The sequence below is a fragment of the Mus pahari genome, chromosome 5 (genome assembly GCF_900095145.1).
Source record: "Mus pahari chromosome 5, PAHARI_EIJ_v1.1, whole genome shotgun sequence".
Classification (NCBI taxonomy): domain Eukaryota; kingdom Metazoa; phylum Chordata; class Mammalia; order Rodentia; family Muridae; genus Mus; species Mus pahari.
In genome coordinates, this window is record NC_034594.1 from 24,004,566 (window position 1) to 24,019,293 (window position 14,728).

The window sequence follows — 14,728 nt, forward strand, 5'->3', positions numbered from 1 at the left end:
CTTCTTCTCTTCTCTTCTCTTCTCTTCTCTTCTCTTCTCTTCTCTTCTCTTCTCTTCTCTTCTCTTCTCTTCTCTTCTCTTCTCTTCTTTTCTTTTCTTTTCTTTTTCTTTTTTTGGAATGGATAATTGAACTCAAACAAGCAAGCACACCTAATATGTGTTCCTTTTAATTTCTCTACAGGTCCCACAGGTTCCTCTCCTATAGTGTCATCCTAGCTGGCTTAAGAGCTTGGAAGATCACTGTAGGTCTGTCACCTTCAAGGTGTCCTCAGACAGCAGAAAACCTCATCTTTTTGAAGAGTGCTACAATTTTTCCAGTCACCTCTTGTAACTGTGTGCCAAAGGTAAGCCTATACATTTCTGCATAAAAGAGGCTTGGCTGGTTTTTTTGTTTCTTTCGTTTTTATTTTGGTTGCTTGCCTTAAAAACTTAATTTGCCTAATAGTTTTTCTTTTTTAAATTAAGATTTAAAAATTTTTTTTGTGTATGAGTATTTCAGTGTATATGTATGTATATATATATGTATATCAATGAATGTACCACGTGTATGCTCTAATGTCTGTGGAGGTCAAAAGTAAGTGTCAGATGTCCTGGAACTGGACTTATGGGTGGTTGTGAGCCATCGTGTGTGTGCTGGGAACCAAACGCAGGTCTTCTGCAAGAGCAGTAAGTGTTCTTAACCAGTGAGCCGTCTCCCCAGACCCCTGCATAGAAGTTATTAAATTAGTAATAATGGCCCTCATTTACTGAACTCCATTAAATTTAAGCTTTTAAGGGACATAGTTCAAACACCAGGTTGTCACTGTTCCAACTTGAGAGTAGATGGTTTAGAGTATTTAGATAGAAGTAAGTATACAGACCAGTAGACAGCTGCCTTCCATGCAGGGAGGTTCTGGAACCTGTTCTGAGCAGAGGTTGCCCGTATGCTGGGGGCCGAAAGCTTACCGCAGGGAGGAACGAGTAGTCTTTAGTCTGGTCAGGTTCAAGTCCTGCTTGGTGTGAGAAGATGGGTTCACATGAGCATCAAATTCAAATAAAAAGATCCCTAGGACTGTTCCACAAGTTTGTATGAAAGATGTGTTCAAGCTATAATAAAAGGAAATGCCGACCTTAATTAACCTTGTGAGGCCGGGACCCTGGAGCCCCCAAAGTGATACTGGTGGACAAAGATGGTTGTGTAACAGAAGTGTATTAGAGAGAGAGGAACAGAGAGACATAGCTAGAGAGGTAGAGAGGGATGGAGACACACACACATACACACAGAGAGAGAGAGAGAGAGAGAGAGAGAGAGAGAGAGAGAGAGAGAGAGAGAGAGAGAGANAGAGAGAGAGAGAGAGCTACAGTCAGTGTGTGTGTGTGTGTGTGTGTGTGTGTGTGTGTGTGTGTGTGTGTGTGTGTGGTGTTGCTGGGATGGATACATGAAAGATAGGCATTCCATACCTGAGCTATATCCCCAGCTCACAAATACATCTCAGCCATGACTGGTAGCTTGAGGCCTTTGACTTTGGGTGTGACGCAGCTCATCCGGTGTTCCCTCTGGCTAAGAGTGAGAAACACCTTATAAGAATGTGTATTGTCATCTGTAGAGTACCACCTCAGAATTTCAGGGATAACACCCACTCGCCACCCTTCCCTTTCCCACAAATCTCATTATTTCTGTCATTTAGATTGTCTTAAGATAGTCTCTCATCTATTATTTGGTCTGTGGAGTTTGGTGTAATGATTTCTGTGAATGTACTTTTATACGGGTTAGAATTCTCTTTCATTTGGTCTAAAATGATCACTGAAATGCTTTGCTGTTTCTCCTTGATGCTTTTTAAAACACTTGTCTAGAAACTTGTTCATGCCCTTAATTCTGTCTGGTACAATATGTGCTATTTGGAATGCCATAATGTTGATATGCTGTATTTCATGAGGGTGTAGTTAATGAAGTGCCCCAGCACTTTACACTGATGTCTTTATAATTTCCTGTGGAGAGAGTGGCTCATTATCCCAGGTATGCGGGATGTGTGAGGTGAATTCAGAACTAGCTGCTGTCCTGGGATCCATAGCTGATACTCAGCTCAGGCTTTAGAACTGGATTCCCAGCCTCCCCAAGGTTGTTATCCCATCACCGCCCACAGAAAGCGCTGTTGAGCTCTTTGCCTTCACAGGGCTCCCCACCCACCTCATGACAAGCCCATGGGGGTATGGAGTATCCCCGTCACCTCATCACGGCAGAGTTGCTTACAAAAGAAGCCTCTCAAACTCCAATGATTTAGAAATGGTCATGGAAGTGGAGCCTTATTAGACTCAAGTAATTTGTGAATGTTCACCTATCAGTCCGTTTGTCATATTTCATGGGCATGTAAGCTAGAAATTAGAGACTCTCAGATCTGGTCACCAGCATTCATTAGTAATTCACCAGGAATAGACCGGCACTGATTATGAAGAAGTTTATAATGATCAGTCCGTGAGGTGATGTTGACAGACTTAGAGTTTGCATGGAGGAAGGAGAGCACTGTTCTGGCTCCTGGCTCTCCCTCCTCCTGGACGAGCCTGCAGACTCAGCAGGGGGCGTTACACTGGCCAGGCAGTGATTTCAGGGGCCATGTTTATTTCATAAGGGATGAGATCTATACAGAAAGCATTTAATTTTGTGGTTCAGAGTGGTAGCCGCCGTGTAGTAAACGCTGCAAGCACTGAACACATTCTAAGCCATTTTGCTTGAGTCTTTTAGTAGCTTCAAAAATATAAAATATGGCTGCAGACTTCCTCATGTCCTGGCTGGCTAGTGCTGGAGCTCTTGTAGGACCAGTTAGATCACACAGGTTTGTACTCTGTGTCTATAGCCAGTCCGTCTGGGGCATGGGAGTGCTGCCCTTTGGCAAGGAGTCTAGGAGGGCCCTGGGGATGTTACACTGGAACCAGTTTGAAGGACTGAAGGGACACATGGGTAGAGACTTAGTAGTCTGCTTGGCAGCACAGGGCAGGCCTGATAGCCTGAGTGGGCTTGAGTGCTAGAGGGAGTTGTGTCTGGGGCTAGCCATGTGCTTTCTGGTCAGCGATCTTTTGAAGTGCCAGTAGGAAACACAATGGCTGGACAGCATCATCAGTGCGCCAGAGGGATACCAGGGTAATGCTGTCTAGAAGAGTGGTGATTGGGATGGTAGTCTTGGGTGTGTTCCCTAGTTACTGGGTACCCAAGGAATATACCAAGTTACTGGGCCTACATAAGGGCTGGGTTGAGGAACAGTTAGAGGGTAGTGGGATCTCAGAGCTCATTTCTAGGGCTGTCTTTTCCTGCCCATGGTCTTACTCCATTAAAGCAATGGCACAAAATTTTGGAGACCTCTGGCCTGCCCACTAGGAGAATGGAGACCATGGAGATAGGACGCTAACATACCCTTTTCACACTCTCCTCATGATCACTCTCAGCATTTCACTTGAAACTGAAATTTCATGTTGCTGGAGGTGACTGTTGTTTAGTGGGGTGGATGCTGTGAGACTTTGGTGTGCTACACTGAAGGGAGAGATACCTTCACTGGATTTCACCAGCTTGTAGTGGCTGCTAGGGTTATCTTGAGATACAAATGCCAGCTGTGATGCTACCTGCATCCCTTTCCTCCTGCACCGGTGCTACATACAGTATGGGAGAAATTAATACACCAAGCCTGCCGATTACCCTTACATTAATACTAAGAGTACTATCCAGTAGTAGTTCTTTAATCAAGGAAAGTTTCACTACTTACATTCACATTATATTTGATTTGTATAAAAGGAAATTTTCCTCCAGCTTAACGTCTGTCAGTCTGTTTTGTACTATTGCAACAAAATTCCAGAGGCTGGGAGAAGGAAGCTAACTTAGCTCACAGTTGTGGATGCTTCAGCTTTGATGACCTTACTGGCAGAGTCCAAGGCTGTGCACGACATCACACGCACATGTAAGAGACAGTAGACCCGTCTCCTTTTTTGTTAAAAGCCACTAGCATCCATGCATGGATCTGTACTTTGAAGATAATGTCTAATTCCAATCAGTCATCTTAAGTGTCACAGATTAAATTGAAGTCTCCTTAGTACCTCACAACAGGGATTTCAACACATGAACCCTAGAGGAGCCTCAGCCCACATCCGAACCATAGCAATATATTTAGAAGATGTGCCTTGGATTGGCTTGTTCCTTATTTTTAGCAGTGGCCCCACATTTGTTGTTTTGGAGGTGGCTAGTAAGTAAGTGACTTTGCCCAGTGCCCAGGGTTTATGTCGAAATTCTCTGTGCAGAGGAAGCTGGTTGACGAATACTTAAGTTTTCAGGGTTCCAGCTGCTGCTGCTGCTGCAGATATACAGCTGGTGGTCTCTCTCTGGCTGGAGGTCCCTACATGTCTGGAAATGACTCCTTGAGTTTCTGCAGAAACAGAAGAGGTCATGAGAGTCCAGGCTACAGTCTCTGCAGCTTGGACCGATTTCTTCCTGTCTAGGGTGATTTCTAGGGCTAAGAAAGGACTATAGCATTTGATACCTTGGGTCTTATAGTCACTAGATCTGTAATAATTGATTAAATAATTTTTCTGGCAAACATTTAGAGCTGCATACAAAAGCCTGATGGCATGGCCTCCTCTATAGTTACCATAGTGGAATGGTGATGGAGTCCCGGTTGCCCTGGTATGAGGTTTGCCCTCTCTGGTGTGTCTCTGGCTTTTACTGTAGTTGACTTACCTCATTGGCTAGCTGAATAGGCCAGCAGTTAGCTTTTGAACCAAGGCCTGCTGCTTAAAGGCCGGACTTCCTTCTTCTCCTAACGTTAGCAGTTCCTGATGTTTTAGAGAAGACGGTGACCACTGTGTGGCTTCCTTAAAGGTAGACTCCAGCTTTGAGAGACAAATGCCTGGGCCAGAGCTTAGTGCTCTTATGCATCTCAGGAGGGGGAGTGTCCTGCCCCGCCCCCAAACCTTTCATTTTTACATCAACTTTAATTTTTGTTCCCTCATCCCTCATCCCTACCTTCATAGGAACATCTCCTTTCAGAAACTGAAGGAAAGTAGTGTGAAGGGAGGAAGGGAGGGAGGGAGGGACGGACAGACAACAGGAGGGAGGCACCAATAGCAGTTTTGAGTTGGGCCAATGTAATTTTGAAACCTGCTTAGCCCCATAGGCCTAGGTGCTCAGGGTCCTCTTGGATCAGTGAATCCCAACTTAACAGTCAGACCCGCCCTGACGAAATTACCCACAGAAGCAACAAGGGCTTTGGTGTTCAATAGCCACTTATATGCTAGCACTGTCTCTGGGCCCTTTTGAGGAACATAGCTTTTTAACTTTTCTGTGTGGTCATTAAAAATGATCATTTTCTTACGCCTATCATCACTGACACACCTATACTACAGCTTCCTAGAAAACTAGAGAAACATATTTTTTTAAAAATCAAGTCTGCCCGTATCCATCTTCTTTTCATAACTGATTATAGAATGTGAGTAACTAATATTCTGATTATGTCTTAAATGAAAATATTCCTCTTACCTGAGGTTTCATTTTTCTGTAGTTTGTTACCGGTACTCAGCCATTCCCAGAAAAAATAAGTAGAAATTTCAGAAATAATACATTCAGTTTTCAACTTTCTGCCCCACTCAGGATGTGAATTGCCCGTTTGGCTGGTGTGTCTGTGTGGTATATCCTCCCTCCCAGAAGCCATTTCAGTGTGAAAGTAGTTGTGTGTAGTGTGTCATGCTTGTGTACAGGACTGGGAGGTAGCTTCATGCTTTTAGGCATGCAGTAAGGGTCTTGGAGTGCATCCTCAGAGGATGGTGGGCATGGTATAGTGTGTCTTTTCTTGTTGTTGTTTTTTTTTTAATTAATTAATTAGTTAATTTTTTTTTACACCCCATATTTTATTTCCCACCCTTACTGTCCCTCCTCCTCACCCCACCCCATCTCCACCCCCCCACCCTACCTGACCTCTAAACTCCCTGGGGCCTCCAGTCTCTTGAGGATTAGGTGTCATCTCTGAATGAACACAGACCCAGAAGTCCTCTGCTGTATGTGTGTTGGGGGCCTCATATCAGCTGGTGTATGCTGTCTGCTTGGTGGTCCAGTGTTTGAAAGACCTTGGGAGTCCAGATTAATTGGGACTGCTGATCCACCTACAGGATAGCCCTTCTCCTCAGCTTCTTTCAGTCTTTCCCTAATCAACAACAGGGGTCAGCTGCTTCTGTCCATTGGTTGGGTACAAATATCTGCATCTGACTCTTTTAGCTGCTTGTTGGGTCTTATTAGGTTCCTTTTTGTGAGCGCTCCATAGCCTCAGTAATAGTGTCAGACCTTGGGACCTCCCCTTGAGCTGGATCCCACTTTAGGCCTGTCTCTGGACCTTCTTTTCCTCAGGCTTCTCTCCATTTCTATTCCTGTAATACTTTCAGACAGGAACGATTATGGGTCAGAGTTGTGACTATGGGATTCCGCCCCCCTCCTTCATTTGATGCCCTGTCTTCCTGCTGGAGGTGGGCTCTATAAGTTCCTTCTCCCTACTGTTGAGCATTTCATCTAAAGTCCTCCCTTTGAGTCCTGAGAGTCTCTCACCTCACAGGTCTCTGGTGCATTCTGGAAGGTTCCCTCAACCTCCAGAGGTTGCCTGTTTCCTATCTTTCTGCTGGCCCAAGTGGATCAAGGACCTCAACATAAAACCAGATACACTCAATCTAATAGAGGAGAAAGTGGGGAAAAAGCCTCAAATTCATTGGCACAGGGGGAAGTTTCCTAAACAGAACTCCAGTGGCTCATACTCTTAAGAGCCATTGTTGTTTCCCTAATTTCTTTCTCAGCCTGTTTATCATTTGTATAAAAGAAGGCTACTGATTTGAGTTAATTTTGTAACTCTTTGTTCTCTTTGCTGAAGTTGTTTATCAGCCGTAGAAGTTCTCTGGTAGAATTTTTTGGGGGTTATTTATACTATCATATCATCTTCAAATAGTGATACCTTTACTTCTCCGTTACCAATTTCTGTCCCCTTGATCTCTTTTTGTTGTCTTATTGTTCTCGCTAACACTTTGAGTACTATACTGAATAGATATAGGGAGAGTGGGCATCCTTGTCTTGTCCCTGATTTCAGTGGAATTGCTTCAAGTATGTCTCCATTTAACTTGATATTGGCTGTTGGTTTGCATGCAGTACATTGCTTTTATTATGTTCAGGGATGAGCCTTGAATTCCTGGTCTCTCCAATACTTTTCACATGAAGGGCTGTTGGATCTTGTCAGATGCTTTTTCTGCATTTAAGGAGATGATCATGTGATTTTTTTCTTTGAGTTTGTTAATATAATGGATTATGTTAATGGATTTTTGTATATCAAACCAACCTTGCATTCCTGGGGTGAAGCCTACTTGATCGTGGTGAATATAGTTTTGATGTGTTCTCAGATTCGGTTTGCAAGAATTTTATTGAGTATTTTTGCATCAATATTCATATGCAAGATTGGTCTGAAGTTCTCTTTTTTGGTTGGGTCCTTGTGTGGCTTAGGTATTAGAGTAATTGTGGCTTCATAGAACAAGTTAGGTAGTGTACCTTCTGTTTCTATTTTATGGAATTGTTTGAGGAAAATTGGTATCAGGTTGTCTTTGAAGGTCTGGTAGAATTCTGCACTAAATCCATCTGGCCCTGAGGGTTTTTTTTTTTTTTTTTTGGTTGGGAGGTTTTTAATGACTTCTTTTTCCTTGTGCCTTGGGCCTGTTCAGATAGTTTCCCTGCTCTTTATTTAACTTTGTTATGTGGTATCTGTCTAGAAAACCATCCATTTCATCTAGATTTTCCAGTTTTATTGAGTATAGGCTTTTATAGTAGGATCTGATGATTTTTTTTTTTAATTTCCTCTGTTTCTGTTGTTATGTCTCCCTTTTCATTTCTGATTTTGTTAATTTGGATACTGCCTCTCAGACCTTTAGTTAGTTTGGCTAGGGGTTTATCTATCTTGTTGATTCTCTTAAAGAACTAACTTTAGATTTTGTTGATTCTTGGTCTTGATTTCTCTGTTTCTATTTGGTTTATTTCTGCCCTGAGTTTGACTATTTCCTGCCTTCTACTCCTCTCAAGTGAGTTTGCTTCTTTTTGTTCTAGAGCTCTCAGATGTGTTGTTAAGTTGTTAGTGTAAGATCTCTCCAGTTTCTTTATCAGAGCACTTAGTGCTATGAACTTTCCTCTTAGCACTGCTTTCATTGTGTCCCATAAGTTTGGCTGTGATGTGTCAACATTTTCATTAAATTCCAGGAAGTCTTTAATTTCTTTATTTCTTCCCTGACCAAGTTATCATTAAGTAAAGAGTTGTTCAGTTTCCACGTGTATGTGGGCTTTCTGTAGTTTTTGCTGTTCTTGAAGACCAGCCTTAGGCCATGGTGATCTGATAGGATGCATGGTATTATTTCATTCAGTCTTCTTGTATTGGTTGAGGGTTGTTTTGTGACCAATTATATGGTCACATTCAGGCTTGCTATGGTGGGGGAACTGGGTTCTGATGGTGCCCATGTTTATTGCTTTTGTTACTTATGGTTGGCTTTCGCCAACTGGATATCCCTGGTGTTTGTTGATCTGGGTGACTGTCTGAAGTCTGCCTCTTTTGTCCATGGGTTGCTTCACTTCTGGGGGCCTTCACCAGGGCAGAGAAGCTGCTGATCTACTGCCTGGGCTGCAGTAGATCTCCTGGGAGGCCTTCAAACTGTTGGGTCTTCAGTGGAGCAGCCAAGCTGTTGTCCAACTGCGCTGAGTACAGCTGATCCTCAACTACTCTAGGTGCAGTGGATCCTCAACTGGACTGAGTGCAGAGGGTCCTCTAGGATGGGTCAGGATATGGTGTCTTCACGGGAGTAGACCAACTAGGAGTCTGCCCCAGTAGAAAGGACCAGGTGGGGTTTTTGTGGGTGATGGGTCCCAAGTCCACCAGGCTCCTAGCAGCAGTTCCCAGACTAGCGGGTAGGGGGCAGGTGTAGGGATAGGGAATTCTTACCAACTGCTCTGAGTGCAGTGGGTCCTGAAAGATGGGTTGGGATATGGTGTTTTAACGGGAGCAGACCAACTAGGAGTCTGGAAATAGTGTTTCTAAATCAAGCTTTAGCGTTTGCAAAGAAATGTTCATGGGTTTTCTTTCAAGACTAGGCAATATAGATAATGACTCCTGTCACCCCCAAAGGAGCAGGTAGGTCACCTCATTTGCCTAGTACAGTATAAGAGAGTAACATGTACTCTATCTTTGTGAGCCCCTGGGCCAGGCACATAGATGCAGTGCACAGAGAGGACAATAGTGAGGAAGCACCCACTTATTTCTAAATGGGGAAATTAGGAAGTATAGAGTGGTTTGTCTATGATAACCATGTCATGTGTGTCAGGGCAAAAGGTATACATATTCCTTTTATATGTATCAGTGCAGACAATGTAGCCATTTGGCAATGGAACCTTGACTAAGTAACTAAAAAATGAATTGTTTTGCTAATATAAGGACAGTGGATGGGATCCCCCACATCTGTTCATCCCAAGAGTACACACAGGGAAAGCAGTGCCTGCTGGTGCTGTAGTCTTGGGAGATGGGGAGTTAGGGACAATATGGTACCTACACATGCCCACCGGCTCTCTGCTGGAGCCAACGGAGGCTGAGGTTAAGCTTCTTCATCTCAGGATGAATTTTCCTTTTGACAACCCTGTCGGCTCCCCCAATCAGTAGAAAAACTTCTAGGTTCCAAGGTTTAAAATGGCTATGAAAATGTGAATAAATCAGAGTGTCTGAGATCACAGTTTAAGGAGAAAGTTTTGGGGCATTGTGTGGATATTTGAACAAACTATAAAAAGGTCTTTTGGATGGAAACAGAGGACAACCCCAGTATTTGCTTTGGTGAAAGGTGGCCCTCTCCGCTGGCAGGTCTTCAACCCTGGAGGCAGCTTTAGCTTCCTGTGTAGCCACTAACACTCCCCCTCTAGGAATCGTGGTCACACCGAACAGCACTGACAAGTCTTTTGGTGAGCTTTGAGTATAGCCAATTGTAGGAAGTAAAGGTGATTCTCTTTTTGAAAAAACTGCGACCATTTTTTCTTGTGTAGGCGGCAGGGTGCACAAGCCACAGCACTCTGCCTGTGTGGCCATCAGACCAGAGGGGACAGAGCAGTGGCGTCCTCGGTGCCTGGGCGGTTTGTCTCTTCCAGGGACACCAGTGGGTCTCCAGGCTTGGCAGTCCTAGCAGTTTTTCTGTGTGGCTTGTTTCTTCTACCAGGTGTCACTCTGGGCTGTTTGTAGTTGCTCTCTTTTGTCAGTGTGTAAGCAGCAGACCCTACACCTTCTCCTACTGATCAGACAGGAATGCTTGGTCGGCCGAAGCTCACTTCATATGCAGTAGCCTCCCCAACAGAGGAGACGTGTTCCAAGACCGCCACTTGGATAGCATTGAAACTCATAAATACAGATTCCTGTACGTGAAAACAAGGGTTGTCTGGTTTGTTTGTTTGTTTGTTTTTGTTTTTTTTAAATAAATGCCGATTGGGACCTTTTCCTAGGCCTCTACAGAGCACTGAGGATGAAAAATTGTTCTGAACTTGCCGATGGCAGTGGTTTGAGTAAGAATGCCTCCCATAGGTTTGTGTATTTGAAGTCGTGGATTAGGAAGTATGACATTGTTGGTGTGGTGTGGTGTGGGGCGGGGTGAGGGGTGCTTTGTACTGGTGATATCTCTCTCTTTCCTCCCTCTCTCTTTTCCCTCCCTCCCTCCCTTCCTCTCTCTTCCCTCCCTCCTTCTCTCCCTCTTCTCTCCCTCCTTCCTTACCTCTCTCTTTCTTCTCCTTCTTCCTCTTTCCCCCTCCCTCTTTCTCCCTCTTTCTTTGCTCCAGCACCACGTGTGCAGCCTTGTTCCCTGCCATGACAATGGACCAAACCTCTGGAACTCTAAGCAAACCCCCTCAATCAAATGTTTTCTTTTATAAGAGTTGCCTTGGTCATAATGTCTCTTCACAGCAACACAACAGTGACAGAGACACCTCATGGCTGTCAGTTATGTCATTTCCTTAAGACAGTAGAACAACATTGTCACCCGACCAGACCCTGCTGCCTTCGAGTTTGCAGTCCTTATGTCACTGGGCCCTGGTGATTAGAAGTGGCACTCCCAGGTCTGTGGGAGCCCGCTGGAGCTTTGGAGAGCCCACAAGCTCTTTAGGAGGCTGATTCTGGGTCCCGTCCCCTCAAGGGTTTGCTTAACAGTTTGGATATTACTTATGAAAAGACATGTTATTTTGACTGTGTCAAGAGCAAAACCTTAGCAAGGCTGATATAGAATACTTTGTCAATCAGGTGTTTTCTATGTATAAAATAAAACTAAGAAACATGACGGACCCACATTAGATCCAAGTTTTGGTAGGTTGCATGATAAAGGGCCTGGCTTGGAACTTGTAGTTCCTCATATTTGAGCTGATCCTCTGTCTTAGTCAGGATTTCTATTCCTGCACAAACATCATGACCAAGAAGCAAGTTGGGAAGGAAAGGGTTTATTCAGCTTACACTTCTGTACTGCTGTTCATCACTAAGGAAGTCAGGACTAGAACTCAAGCAGGTCAGAAAGCAGGAGCTGATGCAGAGCCCATGGAGGGATGTTCTTTACTGGCTTGCTTCCCCTGGCTTGCTCAGCCTGCTTTCTTATAGAATCCAAGACTACCAGCTCAGAGATGGTCCCACTCACAAGGGGCCTCTCCCCCTGATCACTAATTGAGGAAATGCCCCACAGCTGGATCTCATGGGGGCATTCCCCCAACTAAAGCTCCTTTCTCTGTAATAACTCCAGCTGTGTCAAGTTGACACAAAGCTAGCCAGTACATCCTCACTAGTCCCCATAGGACCACTATCCATCACTGGAAGTCCTGGGCACTGACTATTCCTCTGAAATCATTCTTCTACCTTTCTTATCTTGGCACATTGTAGAATCATTGTATACATGTATATGTATACAAATTTATGCAAATATGCTGCATAGGGAATGATGGTTTAAGTGCTGATCAAAATAAAGCAAGGGAGGGGTTATACTAACGTTTCCTAGGAAATGTCCCCAGAGGCTCATTTGTTAGAAACCCTGTCCCTAGCTGCTGCCACTGTCGGGGGTGGTGGAAACTTCAGAAGTTAGTCTGGTTGAGAATACTGGAGGTGGACATTGGAAGGATGTGGCTTGTCCTCTGCTGCCTGCATGCCATGTGATAAGGAGCCTCCTCTATTCCTTATTCTGGCTATTGTGAAACTGCTTTGCACAGGCTCATAGAGGTCACACAAGCACCCCACATATGAGTGTGACCATGAGCATGTATGAGAGAAAGGTCTTTTGATGGATGGTGGCTACAGGAAGCTGTCTACACATCGTCACATCTACAGTGAGCTGACAGGGCTGCTTATACAGTCTTGCTGTTTGTGTCTTTGGTCACATTTTTTAAAAATTTTTTTAATTATTATTTTCTTTATGCTATCCCGAAAGTTCCCTATACCCCCCACACACCCCTGCTCCCCTACCCACCCACTCCCACTACTTGGCCCAGGCGTTTCCTTGTGCTGGGTCATATAAAGTTTGCAAGACCAAGGGGCCTCTCTTCCCAGTGATGGCCGATTAGGCCATCTTCTGCTACATATGCAGCTAGAGACTCGAGCTCAGGGGGTACTGGTTAGTTCATATTGTTGTTCCACCTACAGGGTTGCAGCCCCCTTCAGCTCCTTGGGTACTTTCTCTAGCTCCTCCATTGGGGGCCCTGTGTTCCATCCAATAGCTGGCTGTGAGCATCTTTGGTCACATTTAACCCTTGGAAGGAATGGGTGCTGGATACAAATAATTCTCTGCCGCCCTGGGAATTTCCTGGGCGTCTCTACTTACTACAGATTGGAAGTTTAAAAGTTGTTTAAAAGTTGCAGGGGGAAAAGGCCATCTTGTTTCCCCTTGTTTCAGGAGCCAGAAGTTTGGAGTCTTAAGAATTTTCAGTTTACATGACTGAGTAAGTGACTCACAGACCAGAGGAAATAAGGCTGGGTAGGGGTGGAGCTCATCTCACCGTCACTGCTCATGGTTGTAATCTACAGTAGAACTAATGTTGATCAAGTAAAGAAAATGTAGGGCATGTGTACTGACTACAAAAATACTTCAGTTCAAGGCCCAGTCAACACACACACCCAATGTGGAAGGATTGCAGTGTTTATTCTCGATGTTGACTGCTAAGTCTAACACACAATGGCTTTGCAAATTGTGTCACTTATTACAAATGAGGTCCTCTTTTTATAGATGACCGACTCTAGATCAGGAGACCCAGGCTGCGGGTTCACCTGGTTTTTGATTGGCTGTCACATCTTGAGCAGGTCACTGGCTCACATAGTTTCAATCTCCTTGTCTGTAGATTAGGCCTGACACACGCCGAGGGGCTGCTTTGGGATAAACTTGCTGCATTGTAAACGCATAGTGAGCTTGAAGTAGATCATGTTCTGTGGGAACAGCCATCACTCCTGGTCCTATTGGCTGTGCCCTTGGGGAAGTCATGGTCAGTGAAATGTCATTTTGATAGACATCTGAGTGTGACTTTGTACCTGGAAACTCTGGCCCTTATCAAGAGTCAGGAGGCCCTGAAGTTCAAAGAGGTGCTCACGGCCATCTAACTTGTATCCCAGGAAGCTTCCGTGAAGGCTGACAGAGCACGGCCCTGTTTCCTGACTATCATATATCATTGGTGAACCAGTATTGTTGTATTACTGCTAACTGGATGTTTGGCGTCATTCGGGTTTTTAACAGACATCCAGTTTGTTTCCCAGGAGTCCATCCTGCAGACCACTCTTCACCATGTCCTCTATGACTCCTGGGTGTCATACCCCCATACTTTGATGATCCCCATGGTTGTAAGGGGTTCAGTATTTTGCAGAAGGCCCTTTGGTTGTGTTGTCCCATGTTTTTCTGATGTTCCTCTGGGGTCCTGGGAGGCTGAGTGTATACAGTCAGCATGGCCTCAGTGTTGGCACTGACTGTGGGCCACTGTCACATGTCTGCTCTGCAGTGATGCTGTCCTGCTTGAAGCCCTGCTCTGTGGAAGCAGGGCTGAATATACAGTCACACCCCCAGCTGAAGGAGGAACCTCAGTTATTCCAGATCCTTCTGTTACTCATTTGTTCGTTTGTTTGTTTGTTTGTTTTTGTTTTTTTTTTTTTTAAAGACAAGGTTTCTCTGTGTAGCTATGGCTGTCCTGGAACTCACTCTGTAGACCAGGCTGGCCTCAGAAATCCACCTGCCTCTGCCTCCCAGGTGCTGGGATTAAAGGCGTGCGCCACCACTGCCTGGCCTACTCATTTGTTTTTTGTTTTTTTAAAATTGATTCCAGCAACTGTATATATAAACCTGTAAGCCTGAGCCACACTGCCTCGTTTTGTTTGTGTTAGCACATTATAAATGGGATCTTGTGGCCTAGTCAGCCATCGTTGGGAAGAGAGGCCCCTTGGTCTTGCAAACTTTATATGCTCTATACAGGGGAATGCCAAGGCCAAGAAGTGGGAGTGGGTGGGCAGGGGAGCAGGGTAGGGGAGGGTATAGGGGACATTCGGGATAGATAGCATTTGAAATGTAAATGAAGAAAATATCTAGTAAAATAAATTAAAAAAATAAAAAACAGAAACAAAAAAATAAATGGGATCTTGGAGTCTATAGTCCTTAGACTTTTACCACTTCTGTGTCACGCTGCAGGAAACAATAAACACCCCTCCTCCTCCTCCTCCTCCTCCTCCTCCTC

At 44.6% G+C, this 14,728-nt stretch overlaps 1 protein-coding gene across 1 annotated transcript in view; it reads left to right on the forward strand.

Annotated features, from left to right (window-relative positions):
• Positions 1-14,728, forward strand: part of Nck2 (NCK adaptor protein 2) — a 128,426-nt gene that overhangs the window by 65,875 nt on the left and 47,823 nt on the right. Inside the window, exon 2 of the mRNA XM_021198027.2 lies at positions 182-344. The gene's annotated coding sequence lies outside the window, so the exon portion shown is untranslated. The remainder of the gene's footprint in view (positions 1-181; positions 345-14,728) is intronic.